Source organism: Dipodomys spectabilis, unplaced genomic scaffold, assembly GCF_019054845.1.
Source record: "Dipodomys spectabilis isolate Male_0828 unplaced genomic scaffold, ASM1905484v1 ptg000363l, whole genome shotgun sequence".
NCBI lineage: Eukaryota > Metazoa > Chordata > Mammalia > Rodentia > Heteromyidae > Dipodomys > Dipodomys spectabilis.
In genome coordinates this window covers 2191862-2210850 of record NW_024871040.1, presented here as the reverse complement: position 1 = coordinate 2210850, position 18989 = coordinate 2191862, and the positions used below count along the sequence as shown (strand labels likewise).

General features: G+C 44.2%; 1 protein-coding gene and 1 pseudogene across 1 annotated transcript in view; one reads left to right on the top strand and one right to left on the bottom strand.

Annotated features, from left to right (window-relative positions):
• The window catches only part of Ube2l3 (ubiquitin conjugating enzyme E2 L3), a 66765-nt gene that overhangs the window by 34254 nt on the left and 13522 nt on the right, over window positions 1-18989 (top strand). The window lies entirely within an intron of this gene.
• LOC122095991 lies at window positions 3585-18826 on the bottom strand (annotated as a pseudogene).

Sequence of the window (18989 nt, the reverse complement as noted above, 5' to 3'; positions counted from 1 at the left end):
TGAGCCACAGCACTACTTCCCACTTTTTCTGTTTATGTGGTACTGAGGAATCGAACCCCAGGGCTTCATGCATGCTAGGCAAGCACTCTACCACTGAACCACTTTTCCAGCCAGTGAATGCTTTTTAATAGTATACATTAGTTCTAGAAAGGAGGTTATATTGTGACATTTATATACTTGTACTCCCAATCAGCCTCACTTTCTCTGTCTCTTCTATCCCTCTACCCCTTCCTAAAATTGTTTTAGGAAGGTTTCATTGTTCTATTTCCATACATGCAAATAAACCATATGGATTATATTCACCTTCATTCACCCTCTAAATTAACCCAACCACCTCTTCCTGTCACTCCAACAAGGACCTGTTTTCTGTTTTTCTACCCCCCCTGTTGGATTAACAGCTTTCATTGAGCTTTTTTTTTTGTGTGTGTTGTTGTTTTTGGATAGCCTTGGGGCTTCAACTTAGGCCTTGGGTGTTGTTCCTGAGCTTTTTTGCTCAAGGTGGGTGAGATCTGAGGATTGCAGTTCAAAGCCAATCCTGGAAGGAAAGTCCAGGATTAACCTACAAAAAAGCTGGAAGTAGAGCTGTGGCTCAAGTGGTAGAGTACTAGCCTTAAGCAAAAACAGCTCAAGAGCAGCACCTCTTTCTTGAGTTCAAGCCTGAGAATGCAACCCCTCCACCCGCCACCCCCCAAAAAAAGCTAGAATCAAGATTCCATTCCTGAAAATTGAAGCAAACATCTCAGCTTGTTCTTTGAGTTAGACAGAGGGTCTTGCTGTCTTTTTGCTTAGATTACCTTGAACATCAGGTCTCTAATCTCTTCAAGTTCCCAGTAGCTACCACACCTGGCTAAGAATGTTACTTTATTAAATAGACTGAGAGTTAACTTCCCTCCTTGAGGGAACTCTTGGTCCCCAGCTGGTTGGGGGAAGTAGATCTCTAGAGGACTTGGAAGGTTTTACGTGGCCCAGGCTCCTTCCTTGATCTTTGCCTTTTGTCTGACATTAAGTAAAAAGTTTGCCAGAAGCACCCACCATAATGACCTTCTCAAGCACATGGGAACAAGTGACCACACACTGAACTCTGAAACCATAAGTCAAAATAAACCTTTCTATCTTTAAGTTGGATTGTTAAGTATTTGGTTACAGTGACACAGGTTGAAAACAGGTTGAAGTTGGTCCTGGTAGAACAGGCTTATAATCAGTAATTTAGGAAGCAGAAGTGAGAGGATCTTTGTATTCCTGGGTAGCTGGGAAGATTCTTATGCCCACAACCTTATCTCATAAAATACAAAAAAAAAAAGGATTGGTGGGTGTTACTCAAGTGATAGAACATTTGTCTAGTAAACCCAAGGCCTAGATTTATACCAAAACAACCAGAATAAATATAAGGTGTGGTGTTTCACACCTGTAGTCTCAGCACTTGGGATGCTAAAGCTGGAGAATTGAGAGTTGAGACTTCCTTTTCAAAAAACCGGGAGGAGCCGGGCACCAGTGACTCACGACTGTAATCCTAGATACTTAGGAGGCTGAGATCTGAGGATTGCAGTTCAAAGCCAGCCTAGGCAGGAAAGTCCATCAAACTCTTGAGAATTTTTTTTTTTTTCTGGGTCTGGTCGTGGGGCCTGAACTCTGGGCCTGAGCGCTGTCCCTCAGCTCTTCAGTTCAAGGCTAGTGCTCTACCACTTGAGCCACAGTGCCACTTCCGGCTTTTCTTTTTTGTTTTGCTTATATGGTGCAATCGAACCCAGGGCCTCATGCATGTAAGGCAAGCGCTCTACCACTGAGCCACCTTCCCAGCCAATCTTTCCATTTTCTTACAAATGACATTTTGTTGCCTTTATTGCTGAATAATACTCAATTATGTATATATACCACATTTTAAAAACTTCATCCATTGATGGCACCAAGACAGATTCTGTAACTTGGATATTGTGAATAGTGTCATGTGCATGATGCATAGCTATCTATTATATGTATACTTGGGTTGCTTTGGGTATATATCAAGGATTGGTAATTCTGGATCATATGGTGGATTTATTTATTTATTTATTTTTGAGAACACTCCATACTGACTTCATAGTGACTGGATTAATTTATATTCCCAACACTTATCCTTGCCAGTATTTATTTCTTGGTGATAGCCATTCTAGCGTGAGGGTGGGAGTGGGGGTGATGATATGGGTTTTTTTTGTTTTTGTTTTTGTTTGTCGGTTGTGGGGCTTGAACCCAGAGTCTGGGCACTGTTCCTGAGCTTTTCACTCAAGGCTATTGCTCTGCCACTTTGAGCCATAGTGTCAATTCCAGTTTTCTGGTGGTTAATTGAAAATGAGTCTTTCATGGACTTTCCTGCCCAGGCTGGCTTTGAACCACAATTCAGATATCAGCCTCCCGAATAGCTGGGATTACAGGTGTGAGCCATTGGTGCTTTGGCTAGGTATTGTTTTTGATGGTCTTGAAGTTTGAACATAGGGCCTAGTGCTTGTTAGGCAGGCGGCACTCTACCACTTGAGTCATATTCCCAGCCCTCAAAGTAGTTTTGATTTGTATTTCTTGGATAGTTAAAAATGTTGAACATTTCTTTTTACATATTTATTGACCATTTGTCCAAGTTTTTTTTGTTGGTCTTTTTTTTTTTTTTTGTCGGTCATGGGGCTTGAACTCTGGGCCTGGGCGCTGTCCCTGTGCTCTTCAGCTCAAGGCAAGCACTCTACTAACTTGAGCTACAGCACCACTTCTGGTTTTCTGGTGGTTTATTGGAGATAAGAGTCTCATGGATGTTTCTGCCCAGACTGGCTTTGAACAGTGATCCTCAAATCTCAGCCTCCTGAGTGGCTAGGATTACAGGCGAGAGCCACCAGCATGACCATTTGTCCAGTTTTTTTTAAATGTCCATTTATTGATTGGATTATCTGTTCTTTGTTGCTTGCTTCTCTATTTTGAGGAGGTTGAGATAAGAGTAGTGGCTGTGAGACTCTTGTAACTGCTTCAATCTCATTGCTTGTTTTTTTGTTTTGCTTTGTTTTTTGAGTCTGGTGGTGGGGCCTGAACTCTGGGCCTGGGCGCTGTCCCTCAGCTCTTCAGCTCAAGGCGAGCGCTCTACCACTGAGCCAACTTCCCAGCCCCTCATTGCTTGTTATAGATTTGATTAGATTACCTAGTTAAATTTTGATAGGATAGATTTGTTCTTCTGGATATTCCAGTTTATTGGAATAGAAGTTTACAAGCCAGGCGCCTGTAGCTCACATCTGTTATCCTAGCTGCTCAGGAAGCTGAGATCTGAGGATTGTGGTTTGAAGCCACCCTCGGCAGAAAAGTTCCTGAGAGACTCTTTATCTCCAATTAACCAGTCAAAAACCAGAAGTGGTGTTATGACTCTAGTGGTTTGTGCCTTGAGCACAGTGAGGCTCAGAGACCCTGATAAAGAGAGTGAATAACTTTGTAATATGCTACATATATATATATATATATATATATATATATATATATATATTTATATGTATATATGAACAGCATAAAGAAACTGGGAGAGGGGTTGTGGAGAAAGAGAAATAGACTATCAGTGGTTGGGTACTAGCAGGAGAAAGTTAGGGAAGTTGAATGCCATCAAAGTAGATGATGTGCACTGAAACCTGTTGGATATTTTTAGGAAAAAAGGGAATAGGTAGAATGATACTGATTACAGCGTAAACAGTGGAGATGAAACAATAAAATCCATCCTGTATAACTAATAAAAGCTAAATTTAAATATATAATCCCTGATGAGCCTCTGAATTTTACTAATAACTTTTGCATTATCTCCCTTTTCATCTCTAATTTTATTAATTGGGGGTTTGGTTTGTTAGTTTACTTAAAAGTTTGTCAGTCTTGCCGGATGGTGCATACCTGTAATCCTAGCTACTCAGGAGGCAGAGCTCTGAGGATCATAGTTCAAGGCCTGCCCTGGCAGGAAAGTCCATGAGACTCTTACCTCCAATTAAAACACCAAAAAACCAGAAGGCACTGTGGCTCAAGTGATAGGTCACTGGCCTTCAGCTAAAGAGCTCGGGGACAACGCCCAGGCCCAGACCCCTGATGCAAAAAAAAAATAAAGTTTGTCAGACTTATTTACCTTGTCAAAGAATTTCCTGTTTTGATTCTATTCTTTGGCCTGTATTCAATTAATTTCTTCCTTTATTTTTATTATTTTTTGGAGGGGGGGGTGTCTGTCGTGGGTCCTGAACTCTGGGCCTGGGCACTGTCCCTCAGCCCTTCAGCTCAAGGCAAGCGCTCTACCACTTGAGCCACAGTTCCACTTCCCATTTTCTGAGTGGTTTATTGGAGATAAGAGTTTCCTGCCCGGGTTGGCTTTGAACTGGGATCCTCAGATCTCAGCCTCCTGAGTAGCTACGATTACAAGTGTAGCTATCTCTGTTTTTTGTGGGTTTTTTTGGGGGGTGGGGTCCAGTCGTGGGGCCTGAACTCTGGGCCTGGGCGCTGTCCCTCAGCTCTTCAGCTCAAGGCTAGTGCTCTACCACTTGAGCCACAGTGCCACTTCTGGCTTTTTTTCTTTTTGCTTATGTGGTGCTGGGGAATCGAACCCAGGGCCTCAGTCATGCAAGGCAAGCACTCTACTACTGAGCCACCTTCCCAGCCCCTCTCTCAGTTTTTTTAATCTAGGCAATTATAGGTACAAACTTTTCTTTTGAAACTGCCTTTGTGGGCTGGGAAAGTGGCTCAGTGGTAGAAAGAATGCTTGCCTTGCAGGCATGAGGCCCTGAGTTCGATTCCTTACGCCACATAAGCAGAAAAAGCCAAGAGTGGTTTAAGTGGTAAAGTGCTAACCTTGAGCTAAACCACTGAGGGCCCCTGACCAACCAAAAAAAAAAGAAAAGAAAAGAAACTGCCTTTGTGCTGGGTGCTGGTGGCTCACACAATCCTAGCTACTGAGGATTGCAGTTTGAAGTCAGTCTCTGCAGGAAAGCCTGTGAGACTCTCATCTTCAATAAACTACTCAGAAAAGGCTGGAAGTGGCACTGTGGCTCAAGTGGCAGATAGAGCTCTAGCTTTGAGCAGAAGCAGCTCAGGGACCACACCCTAGCCCTGAGTTAAAGCCCCACAACAGCCAGGCGCCCGGTGGCTCACGCCTGTAATCCTAGCTACTCAGGAGGCTGAGATCTGAGGATCTCGGTTCAAAGCCAGCCCAGGCAAGAAAGTCTATGAAACTCTTATCTCCAATAAACCACTAGAAAACCAGAAGTGGTACTGTGGCTCAAGTGGTAGAGCACTCGCCTTGAGCTGAAGAGCTGAGGGACAGCACCCAGGCCCAGAGTTCAAGCCCCACAACAGATTAAAAAAAAAAAGTCTCATGGGCTTTCTTGTCCAGGCTGCCTTCGAACCTCAATCCTCAGATTTCAGCTTCCGGTTAGGATTACAAGTATCAGCCACCAGTGCCCAGCTAAAATAATTTTAGCTTACTCTTATTAGCTAGGCTGTGTATATGGGGCAGAGGGTACTGGGGCTTGAGTTCAGGGTCTAGGCACTGTCCCTTAGCTTTTTCACTCAAGAACTTAGCTTTTTTACTCTGCCACAGAAATGGAGCCATACCTCAATTTCTGCTTTTTGGTGGTTAATTGTAGATGAGTATCATGGGCTTTTCTTCCTGGGCTGGCTTTGAACCTCAATACTCAGATTTTAGGCCCTGGGAAGGTAGAATTACCAGCATGAACCACCAGGGCCTAGCTTCCTTCTTCTTTCTGTAGGTGTCCGCTGGTTAGTGCTCTACACTGTGAACCACAGCTCCATTTCTGGGTTTTTGGTAGTTAGTTGGAGATAAAGAGAGTCTCATAGACTTTTTTTCCAGGGCTGGCTTTGAATTATAATCCTCACATCTCAGCCTCTTGAGTAGCTAGGATTACAAGTGTGAACCACTGGCACCTGGCTTCCTGTTCTTTTTTTAACAAGCTAGGAGATTAAAAGTTATTAAATACATTAATACAAGGGATAGGAAGCTGGGTGCCAGTTGCATTAAAGGAAGGAAGCCTGAGTAGTTTAGGGGGTCTTAAGACAAGCATTCAACTACTTCCTTTGCCATACTTCCAAATGTGGGAAATGACAGCATATGACTCTGCGGGTTTCTGCTAGAGACATCACTAGATGGGACAGAAAAATACCTGTAATATAACATAGTACTTGAGCTTTGGTCAAGTCTTTTTTTTCTTTTGCAGGGGGAGGGGGGTCCGGTCATGGGCCTGAACTCTGGGCCTGGTCACTGTCCCTCAGCTCTTCAGCTCAAGGCTAGCGCTCTACCACTTGAGCCACTACACCACTTCCGGCTTTTTTTTCTGCTTATGTGGTGCTAAGGAATGGAACCCAGGGCCTCAAGCATGCAAGGCAAGCGCTCTACCACTGAGCCACCTTCCCAGCCCTTTTTTTCTTTTTTTTTCTCCTGTCATGGGGCCTGAACTGGGCCTGAGTGCTGTCCCTCAGCTCTTCAGCTCAAGGCTAGCACTCTACGACTTGAGCCACAGCGTCACTTCTGGTTTTTCTGCTTATGTGGTGCTGAGGAATTGAACCTAGGGCCTCATGCATGTGAGGCAAGCACCGTACCACTGAGTCACACCTTCCCAGCCCCGGTCAAGTCTTATTTATATCACACATGTGAGTTAGCTTTCTGTTACTGTAACAGACAGCTGAGCTAACAGGTATGTACAGTCATACCCAATTAAAATGAATACTTTTCAACCAGTCTTTTTGTTCTCATAAATTTGTTTTAGTATAACACAATAAGGGGGTGGGAGAACATGAAAAAAAACCAAAATATTTTCTGCTCCCTACACAAGAAACCAGTCACTTAAATAAAGGGAAAGTGGAAAACTATTCTTCTGGAATTTTTTTTTTTTTTTTAAGTCTATCATGGGGCTAGAACTAAAGCCTGGGCACTGTTCCTGAACTCTTTCTTAAGGCCATTCCTCTACCACTTTGAGCCACAGCTCTACTTCCAGTATTTGAGTGATTAATTGGAGATGAGTCTCGTCAGGGGGCTGGGAAGGTGGCTCAGTGGTAGAGCGCTTGTCTTGCATGCATGAGGCCCTGGGTTCGATTCCTCAGCACCACATAAGCAAAAAGAAAAAAGTTGGAAGTGACGCTGTGGCTCAAGTGGTAGAGCACTAGCCTTGAGCTGAAGAGCTGAGGGACAGCGCCCAGGCCCAGAGTTCAGGCCCCAGGACCGGACCCCCCCCCCCCCAAAAAAAAAAAAAAAAAAAAAAAAGTCTCATCAGGACTTTTCTGCCAGGGCTGGCTTCCAACCATGATCCTCAGATCTCAGCCTCCTTGAGTAGCTAGGATTATAGGTTTGAGCCACCAGTGCCTGGCTGGAATTTTTACAGTTCTAGGGATGGAACTAAAGATGGAACTCAGAGATTGAGTTCCATCCATTGAGTATTATGCAAATACTCTACCGTTAAGCTATATCTGTTGTCCCTTTCTCAGAATTTAGAAATGAAAATGCATTTTAAAATTTATTACCAAAAAAAAATGTAATACCATACTCAACTGGCTTATTTACTAGAGATGAATATGTGAACTAACAATGTAAAGAGAACTGTGACCCTAGGTTTACAAGAGCACCCTTCCCTCCCCACATATACCTACTGCCCCAAATAAGAAATGACCAAAGCCAGGCATCGAAGGCTCATGCCTATAATCCTAGCTACTCAGGAGGCTGAGATCTGAGGATTGCAGTTCAAAGCCAGCTGGTGCAGGAAAGGCCGAGAGACTCTTAATCTCCAATAAACCACTCAGAAAACCAGAAGTGACACTGTGGCTCAAGTGGTAAGCACTAGTCTTGAGCTGTAGAGTTGAGGGACAGAGCCCAGGCCCAGAGTTCAAGCCACATGACCAACAAAAACAAACCAAAAAAGAGAAATGACCAACTATTGGAGTGTAGCCAAGACAGTGACTAGGGGACAGGGGAAAGCAATATGAACTCTAGGGCAGCAATGGAGAGACAATGTGTTTGCTCAGAGGGCCCAAGGCAGAAGCTAGGTGAGTCTGGCTTCCACAGTAAAATGTATAAATGAAAAAATAAACTATCTTTTTCCCATTGCTTGCTGCCTTCCTATCTTATCTTTCCACACGAGAGTAAAAGAAATGAGTAAGTCAACACTGAATTTTAATGAGATCCACATCCATCAACTTCTGATATATTGCACTGTTAAAGGGTTCTTTAAGTATTTGCTGAGCACATTGGGTTCTGTGCTGCAATTCAGGATTGGCCATGGCCTGTCACTTCATATCCTTGAGATAGTCACATTGGTTGTACTCATATAGCACTGATAACCATCTACTTATTGTTTCCTTTCAGTAGGAAAGTGTGTGCCTTTCTTTTTCTCCCCCGTCCTCCTTCCCTAGTAGTGGGTTTTAAACTCTGGACCTTGTTCAGAGCTTTTTCCTCACAGCTGGCACTCTTGATCCATGTCACTAGTTCTGACTTTGGCTGGTTAATTGGAAATAAATCTTTTGGATATGTCTGCCTGGGCTGGCTTTGGACTGCAATTATCAGATCTCATCTTTCTGAGTAAGTAGGATTATGGACATGAGCCACTGGTACCTGGTACATCCATAGTTTTAATGTAGTCCTATATGGCTTCTAGGGTAACCACTTTCTATGTATAGCCCTTGATGCAGGTCAGCTCCAGCTAGACATACTCACAGTCCTTGAGTGCAAGTCAAGTTTGGTGCAGCAGGCAGTTTGGTCACCGAACAATTTGAAATCTTTTTGGTGCTGTTTACTGGCTTCTGTGTAATACTTTATGACCTAGGGATAGTCCTTTTTCTGAAAGCACTAGTTGCCCTTGTCCTACTTCAAAGCTAGGTTCCTAGAGGCCAACTGGTTTTGCTCCTGTAGGATTTCCTAGCTAATAACACTTTTTTGTTGTTGTTGTTAGTGGTGGTGGTGGTAGTGGTGGTGATTGTGGGGCTTGAACTCAGAGCCTCTTTGGGGCTCAAGGCTAGTGCTCTACAGACTAGCTACAGTACCACTTCTGGTTTTTCAGTAATTAATTGGACATAAGGCTCACAGGGACTTTTCTGCCAGGCTGACTTCCAACTGTGATCCTCAGATCTCAGTTTCCTGAGTAGCTAGACTTACAGGCATGAGCCACCTAGTGCTCAGCTGCTGTTGACACTTTTTGAGCAATCAGGGGTTCAGTGCTCGACCAAAAACTTGTTTCTGAAATGGATGACATCCTTGTACTTCTTTGAAATAGGAGCTGCTATGGGGCTGGGAAGGTGGCTCAGTGGTAGAGCGCTTGCCTTGCATGTATGAGGCCCTGGGTTTGATTCCTCAGCACCACATAAGCAGAAAAAGAAAAAAGCTGGAATCGGCGCTGTGGCTCAAGTGGTAGAGCGCGAGCCTTGAGCTGAAGAGCTGAGGGACAGCGCCCAGGCCCAGTGTTCAAGCCCCACAACCGGACCCAAAAAAAAAGAAATAGGAGCTGCGAATTCAAGCACAAGCTTAAGCATTCTGTGTATAGGCTTCTCAGTTCTCTTCCCTACTCTTATGGCCTTACACCATTTCTGGCATCTATAATAGTTGCCATTTTCAAAGCACACAATTGTTTAATTGGTAATGTAAGTCATATTGGTGATGTCCAAGTTTCTTAGTTCTGTCATAATGCTTTATTTAGGGTATATCAAGCTCCTCCTCCTCCCCTTCCCCCTTCTCCCTTCTCCCCTTCCTTCTCCTCCTCCTCCTCCTCCTCCTTCTTCTTCTTCTTTTGTCTGTCTGTCATGGGGCTTGAACTCTGGGCCTGGGTGCTGTCCTTCAGCTCTTCAGCTCAAGGCTAGTGCTCAACTTAAGCCACAGTGCCACTTGCGGTTTTCTAGTGGTTTATTTGATTTGTTTCTTTTTTTTTTTTTGGGTCCGGTCATGGGACCTGAACTCTGGGCCTGAGCACTGTCCCTCAGCTCTTCAGCTCAAGGCTAGCGCTCTACCGTTTAAGTCACAGTGCCACTTCTGGGCTTTTTCTTTTTTGCTTATGTAGTACTGAGGAATCGAACCCAGGGCCTCAGGCATGCAGGGCAAGCACTCTACCACTAAGCCAACTTCCCAGCCCTAGTGGTTTATTTGAGATGAAAGTTTCACAGACTTTCCTGCCCAGGCTGGCTTTAACCTGCAATCATCAAATCTCAGCCTCCTGAGTAGCTAGGATTACAGGTGTGAACCACCAGTGCCCGGCAAGGTCTTTTCTTCTTGTAGTCTTCATTCCCTAGCTCTCTATCTTTTAGTGCCCACTTCTTATTCTCTGGAAGATTTCCCATTGGCTCTGGTTTAGTCTCTTTTTTGGGTGATGGGGGAGTGGGAACTTAAAAGCCTCTACCACCTCATCCATACTTCCCAGATCAACCCAAGGAAGATACTGATAGTAGTCATGATTCAGAGATCTTAGGTGCCCACATCTATGGCTTTTTCTGTTAATCTATCAGTTTCCGATAGTTGGGTTTGCCAAGCATCATCCTTGTCTTTGAATCACTCTCTAACTTCTGGTATAGATGAGGCATGTTGAAAGTACTCATGCATTTCCTCTCTGCTTACCAGGCCTCCATAGTCTGTAAACTGTCTTTGAGCTGAGGGTTATTTGCTTCATATTTTAAACCTAGTAAGTTCATTTGGCTTCTTGAAATAAGTTTAATAAACTTGAATGTTGCTTCCTTAAATAGCCCTTGCTTTAGGCTTTAGGTCAACAGTTCTGTAGCCATCCTCATAACCTTCTGATAGTTTCCTTTCTTGGCATAGGCTGAATAGGCTGATTCTGGAGACATAATTCAGTTGCTTCAGAGTAGCATCATAACACATCATCAGTGTTATCTGCACTCAGGGCCTTATTGCCCTTCTCCTTTACCTCATTCATCTGCTCCGTAGCCTGGCCCAGAACATAGTTGACTCAAACCTGTCCTTTGCATTACCAAGCCCGAATGAGGTTTGGGGTTTTTGTTTTGTTTTGTTTTGTTTTGTTTGTTTGGTTTTTTTCAGTCGTGGGGCTTGAACTCTGGGCTTGGGTGCTGTCCCTGTACTCTCCAGCTAAAGGCGAGTGCTCTACCACTTGAGCCACAGTGCCTCTTCCAGTTTTCTAGTGGTTTATTAGAGATAAGAGTCTCATGGACTTTCCTGCCCGGGCTGGCTTTGAACCATGAGGCTCAGATCTCAGCCTCCTTAGTAGCTAGGATTACAGGCATGAGCCATGGGTGCCCAACATGACTGAGGTTTTTTTTTTAAATACATATTTGACTTATCATCTGTAGTGCTTTCAGGAATAATAGAAGTGAAATGTGAAAGTCATAAGTTAAATAGTTTGCAGACTATTTTAGAGCATGTGAAATTAAAAATTCCAGATATAGTACATATCTGTAATCACAGCACTCAGAAGTCTGAGATAGGATTGTGAGTTTGAGCCCAGCCTCTACTACATACGGAGACCCTGTCAACAAAACAAAACAAATACCAAAGCCAAATAAATCTGTGATGCTTAAAGGAATTCAGAGCTCCAAATTAAAGAATGGATAACAGAAAAGCAATAGTCAGATTCCTGAGAAAATAAAACGAAGTTTTTGGTGAATTTGAAATTAAAGTATAGCTTCAGTTTTTTGTTATTTTTGCTAGTACCATGGGATTTCAACTTTAGGTCTCACACTAACAGATTACTTACTGGACTAGCTTCTTTTTTTTTTTTTTTCCCCAGTCCTAGGACTTGAACTTAAGAGTCTGGGCACTGCTCCTGAGCTTCTTTTGCTCAAGGCTAGCACTCTACCACTTGAGCCACAGTGTTACTTTGGGTCTTTTCTGTTTATGTGGTATTGTGGAATTGCACATGGGGCTTCATGCATGCTAGGCAAACACTCTACCATTAAGCCAATTCCCAGCCTAAGATAGCTTTTTGCTAGTTATTCTGGAAAGACAGTCTTGAGGACTTTTAAACCACAATCTTCCAGATGTCAGCCTACTAAATTGTTAGGATTATAATCAGTTGTACTGGTATGAGCCACCAGCTCCTGTCTGTGGCATCAGTTTAAGACATAGTAACAAAAACAAACTCAGAGTTAGTTTTCTTCTGTTATATACACACAGATCCCACCGAAAGACTCCACACCCAGATAGACATACACACAGATCCTACAATCGAGGACTCAGTCCCTTTAAACACTTCCCTCCTGAGATGCCCGTCAGAAGTCCTATGTTGGATATTTTGTGTGTGTGTGTGTGTGTGTGTGTGTGTGTGTGTGTGTTGTTGGTCATGGGGCTTGAACTGTTGTCTTGGGCACTATCCCTGTGCTCTTCAGCTCAAGGCGCTCTTCAGCTCAAGGCAAGCGCTCTACTGCTTGAGCTACAATGCCACTTCCAGTTTTCTAGTGGTTTATTGGAGATAAGAGTCTTATGGACTTTCCTACCCGGGCTGGCTTTGAACCATCATCCTCAGATCTCAGCCTCCTGAGTAGCTAGGATTATAGGCATGAGCCACCAGCGCCCAGTGTGTTGTGGGTTTTTTGAGACCTCCCAAGTGCTGAGATTACAGGCTATGACTCACTCACTATGCTTCTGGTCTACTGGCTCTAAATCAGGATTTCCACAACCCCCCCTCTTGGTTTGGTTTAACTTACTCAAAGAGCTCACAGAACTAAAAAATGTGTACCAGTTTCCAGTAAGGAATATTATAAAGTATATAGATGAGAGATGTGTAGAACAGAAATGGGGAAAGTAATGTGGAGTTTTTCATGCCTTCTCTTGACATACTTTAAGAACTTCCACATTCTTGGCTATTCAGAAGTTCTCCAAACCCTGTTTGTTTTTGTTTGTTTGTTTGTTTGTTTTAGTAGGTTGTGGGGCTTGAACTCTGGGCCTGGGCACTGTCCCTCAGCTCTTCAGCTCAAGGCTAGTGCTCTACCACTTGAGCCACAGCGCCACTCTTGGTTTTCTGGTGGTTTATTGGAGATAAGAGTCTCATAGGTTCTTCCTGCCCGGGCTGGCTTTGAACCTCGATCCTCAGATCCCAGCCTCCTGAGTAGCTAGGATTATGGGTGTGAGCCACTGGTGCCTGGCCCTGTGGGGTTTTTTTGGTGGTGGGTTTTTTTTTGTTTTGTTTTTTGGATTTTTTTTGCGCCAGTCCTGGGCTTTGAACTCAGGGCCTGGACACTGTCCCTGAGCTTCTTTTTGCTCAAGACCAGTGCTCTACTACTTGAGCCACAGCACCATTTGTTTATGTGGTAATGAGAAATCAAACCCAGGGCTTCATGCATACTAGGCATGCAAGCCCTCTACCACTAAGCCATATTTCTGGCCCTTTTTTTTTTTGTCCGTCATGGGGTTTGAACTTTGGGCCTGGGCACTGTCCCTCAGCTCTTCAGCTCAAGGCAAGCACTCTACCACTTGAGCCACAGCACCACTTCTGGTTTTCTGAGGGTTTATTGGAGATAAGAGTCTCATGGACTTTCCTGCCCAGGCTGGAAATCCTCAGATCTCAGCCTGCTGAATAGCTAGGATTACAGGCATGAGCCACCGGTGCCCAGCTCCTTTTTGGGGTTTTATGAAGATTTCCTTGAATAGGCACAATTGAATTATGGACAACCAGGTAGGAGGGTAATTGGGACAAATGAGCATGATCTTGTTCTAATGGATGAGGGGGAGTCCAGCAAGGCCTATCAATTCAGATTCTTCTCAGCATCCCTCTGCAGTATTTCTTTCTTCAGCCTGGAACGGGATCCCTCTGGAATGAGAAGGGTCATGGGTCAGAAATTTTTTTTTTGATCTTTTTTTTTTTTTTGGTCGGTCGTGGGATTTGAATTCAGGGCGCTGTCCCTGAACTCTTTTGCTCAAGGTTAGCACTCTACCATTTGAACCATAAGCACCACTTCTGGTTTTCTGCAAATAAGAGTTTCAGCGGGGCTGGGAAGGTGGCTCAGTGGTAGAGCACTTGCCTTGCATGCATGAGGCCCTGGGTTCGATTCCTCAGCACCACATAAGCAAAAAAAAAAAAAAAAGCCGGAAGTGGCGCTGTGGCTCAAGTGGTAGAGTGCTAGCCTTGAGCTGAAGAGCTGAGGGACAGCGCCCAGGCCCAGAGTTCAGGCCCCATGACCGGACCCAAAAAATAAAAATAAAAAAAGAGTTTCAGGCACTTTTCTGCCTAGGCTGGCTTTGAACCTTGATCCTGAGATCTCAGCCTCCTGAGTAGTTAGGATTACAGGTGTGAGCCATCCGTGCCCAGCCAATATCTTTATGGAAAACTCCAGAACAGAAAAGTGTATGGTAGAGGAGATTCAAGAGTTTCTGTGAAAGTCCTGCTCATGCCTAATTTAATCCTAGCTTACTTAGAAAGTTAAAAGTCTAAAGGATTTCAGTTCAAAACCAGATAAAGGCATAGCTCAAATGGTAAAGCACAGCTGAGCAAGTGTGAAGCCTTGGGTTCAAACCCTGGAACTAGACAAAAGGGAGAGAGAATTTCTGTGACCCATTTGGAGGAAGAGAGATTTTCAGTGGTCACTTAGGCTGGGAATGTGGCTTAGTGGTAGAGTGTTTACCTAGCATGCATGAAGTCTTGGGTTCAATTCCTCAGTGCTACATAAGCAGAAAAAGCTGGAAGTGGCTCTGTGGCCCATATAGTAGAGACTAGCCTTGATCAAAAGAAGCTCAGGAACAGTGCCCAGGCCCTGAGTTCAAGCCCCAGGACTGGCAAAAAAAGAAAAAAAAAAGTTGGGCTGGGAAGGTGGCTCAGTGGTAGAGCGCTTGCCTTGCATGCTCAAGGCCCTGAGTTTGATTCCTCAGTACCACATAAGCAAAAAGAAAAAAGCTGGAAGTGGCGTTGTGGCTCAAGTGGTAGAGCATTAGCCTTGAGCTGAAGAGCTGAGGGACAGCGCCCAGGCCCAGAGTTCAGGCCCCACGACCGGACCAAAAAAAAAAAAAAGTAATGAGTCAGATACACAGAATGTGTGTGTCTTATCTCTGAAATAAATGCCTAAAATCTTATATAATGGTTTTCTACAAAATGCATTTACCCATTAATGTTCTGTGTAATTTGTTGTTTTTGTTTGCTTGTATATGTTTTTGTGGGTCATGGAATTTGAACTCACAGCCTAGGCGCTGCCCTTGAGCTCTTCAGCTCAAGGCAAGTGCTCTACCACTTGAGGCACAGTGCCACTTCCAGGTAATTGGAGATAAGAGTCTCACGGACTTTCCTGTCCAGACTGGCTTTGAACCATGATCCTCAGATCACAGCTAGGATTACAGGAATGAGCCACTGGCACTCGGCTATGATTTTTAAACAACCTTTCCATGGGACAAATTTAGCTCTAAAATATCAATAATTCTCTTGTGGAGTTTATTTAGGCCTTTAACCAGAAGACATACACTGTTTTAACTTTGCACATATTTACCAGAAATCACTCAGTTACATCTGATATACTGCAGTGAAACCCTTTATTTATGCAGACTTAAAAATGATGACAGGAAACTGAATCAGGCTCAGATTCAAAGGTGGCACTAGCAGAAACATAGAGGACTAAGAAGGAAGAGGCTAAATTACAATAAATGTAGTTCATTTTTATGTATGAAAACAGAACAGTGATATCTATTCATTGTTTTGGGGAGAGGGAAGAGTAATATAGGGATGAGGTTGATTGGGGATACATTGTTTACATGTGTGGAAATGTCAAAAACCCTCCTTTTATGACAGATGTACACTAAATTTATACTAAAACTGTTTACTTGGTTAGATGAATCATCCTTCTTTTTCAGGGGAGAGGCCAGTAGGTTGGGACCTTTCACTCTTGCTTGGCTTTTTTGTTCAAGGCTTTTAGTCTATCACTTGAGCCATCCCTCTAGTTCCAATATTTTGCTAATTAATTGGAGATGAGTCACACAGATTTATCTGCCTGGGCTAGCTTCAAACCACAATCCTCAAATCTCAGCCTCCTGAATAGCTAGAATTACAGGTGTAAACTACTGGTGCTCAACCTGAGCTGCTTTCTTGAGCTTTTGACCATGTGCCAGGCATGTAGGTCTTGACAGTCTTTATTTTTCATCAACTTTGTGTGCAGACTGTTACTACCCCTATTATACAGGTGTTTGGGAATGGTTTTTTTTGGGGGGGTGGGGATCCGGTCGTGGGCCTGAACTCTGGGCCTGGATGCTGTCCCTCAGCTCTTCAGCTCAAGGCTAGCGCTCTACCACTTGAGCCACAGCGCCACTTCCGGCTTTTTTCTTTTTGCTTATGTGGTGCTAAGGAATCGAACCCAGGGCCTCGTGCATGCAAGGCAAGCGCTCTACCACTGAGCCACCTTCCCAGTCCCTGGGAATGTTTTTAGACTTGCCCCATATTAGAAAGTGCCAGGCTGAGCTTTCACCTGCTAGACTAGCAACCACCTGCCCTTGTTCAACCTTGTGTCTCAGCTCTTAGTACAGACAGCCTGTCAGACAGCTGACAGCAGGGGCGATTGGTCAGTCCTACATGTTGAGTGAATACACTTAGATCTTACCAGCCAACACTCAGAAAAGCTGTCAGAACACTGATTTCTCATTAACTCATTGGCAACAGAATTTCATTTATCTGACTAGAGCAGTGTATAAACAGAACTAAGTTCTGGGGTGTTTTAGAAGTTATTGGGATAAAAATATTGTCTATTCCATATTTCATAAGTAGTACCCTACATGGCCATACTTGGACTATTTCTAAGTACTGTCTACACCTCTGGTTGGACCCAGGTTTTTCTACCTTTCTGTGGAGATCAACCTAACAAAGATTCTTTCTCCAGGGGCCAGTTTAAGTCTTGATGGGTGGTCTTAGTAGCCCCGCATCCACACTGCCTGCTTGAAGACTTTTGACTGGCTCGGGTTGTTCCATCCCTCAACATTACCTGATTTTCTGTTCTTTAAGGTCCCTTCTCAGTGTTTTCCTTTCCCTTGCTGGGAAAGGAGATTTCCTCAGCCCAGGAACTGTGTTTACTGGAGAATGCCCACTTACGCCAAGGTGTGAGGAAGCAGGCTTAGGTATATGAGTTGCTAAGAGATTACCTCTACCCATCCTGCAAAAACTTGGTTAGTTGTGTGTTTGGTATGACTCAAGAGAGCCCAAGTACCTGAAAGGTAGTAAAAACTAGTGTTGCTGTTGGGGCTGGGAAGATGGCTCATTTGTAGAGTGCTTGCCTTGCATGCCTGAGGTCCTGGGTTCTGGGTTCTATTCCTCAGCACCACATAAGCAAAATTTTAAAAAGCTGGAAGTGGCGCTGTGGTTCAAGTGGCAGAGTGCTAGCCTTGAGCTGAAGAGCTTACAGCGCCCAGGCCCAGAGTTCAGGCCCCACGACCCAGACCCCCCCTACCCACCCCCCAAAAAAAACTAGTGTTGCTGGGCAAAGCCTGTAATCCTAGTTTACTCAGTAGGCTGAGATCTAAGGATCAAAGTTCAAAGCCAGCCCAGACAACCCAGGCACAAACAAATCTAAGAATTTTTTTTTTCAGTTATAGGGCTTGAACTCAGGGCTTTGGTGCTTTCCTTGAACTCACAGCCTCCTGAGTAGCTAGTATTACAGGTTTGAGCCACTGGCACCCTGCAATCCTAGCTACTCAGGAGGCTGAGATCTGAGGATTGCAGTTCAAAGCCAGCCTGGACAGAAAAGTCCCCATGAGACTGATCTCCAGTTAACCACTCAAAAACCGGAAGTGGAGCTGTGACTCAAAGTGGTAGAGTGCTAGCCTAAAACAAAAGAGGTCAGGGACAGTGCCCAAGTCCTGAGTTCAAGCCCTAGTATGGTCACTCAAAAAGAAAGAAAAGTTTATTGAGCATCAGTGGCTCGTGTCTATAATTCTAGCTACTCAGGAGACAGATCTGAAGCCAGCTAAGGTGGAAAAGTCTATGAGATTCTTTTCTTTTTTTTTTGTTGGTCGTGGAGCCTGAACTCTGGGCCTGGGTGCTGTCCCTCGGCTCTTCAGCTCAAGGCAGCGCTCTACTAATTGAGCCACAGTGCCATTTCTGACTTTTTCTGCTTATGTGGTACTAAGGAATCGAACCCAGTGCCTAATGCATGCAAGGCAAGCACTCTACCACTGAGCTACCTTCCCAACCTGAGATTCTTTTCTTCAACTGGGTAATGGCCAAGCAAGAGCTTGAAAGTGTCCTGAGTTCAAGCCCCAGCAGGCATACACACAGGAGGGAGCGAAAAAAAAACCCACCTAAATAGCTAATTTACAAATGAAGATATAAGACAAGGTGTAATATGTGTATCTGTGTAGTTTCAGCTATTTGAGAAGCTAAGTGGAGGATCCGTTGATCCTAGCAGTAGTTTAAGACCAATTTGGGCCTAGGCAACACAGTGAGACCTCTACCTCTCATAAGAAGAAAGGGGGGGTGCTGGGAAGGTGGCTCAGTGGTAGAGCACTTGCATGCATGAGGCCCTGGGTTCGATTCCTCAGCACCACATTAGCAAAAAGAAAAAAGCCGGAAGTGGCGCTGTGGCTCAAGTGGCAGGGCACTAGCCTTGAGCTGAAGAGCTGAGGGACAGCGCCCAGGCCCAGAGTTCAGGCCCCATGACCAGACCCAAAAAAAAAAAAGAGGAAAGGGGATGGGAGGTGGGGAAGAGGACAGAAGAGAGAAATACATTGTTATTCAAGAACTTCTGAAATTGAAATAACAGTGAGGTGCCACTACATACCTATTCAAATGGTAAAAATCAAAAACATTGATAACTCAAAGATGTTGAGCAATGGGAACTCATTGATTGCTGACAGGCATACAAAATAGAGCAGCCCACTTTGGAAGACAGTTTGGCAGTTACAAAATTAAATACACCTTACCACATAATCCAGCATTTGGGCTTCTTGCTATGTTCACATGAATTGAAAACTTGTAGTCTGCTCAGTACCTACTCAAGCAACCAAGATGGCCTTTAAGCACATGAATGATTAAATTGTGGTACATGTGGGCAAATAAAAGACATGCATATTACTTCCTTACTCTGTGCTAAAAAGACAT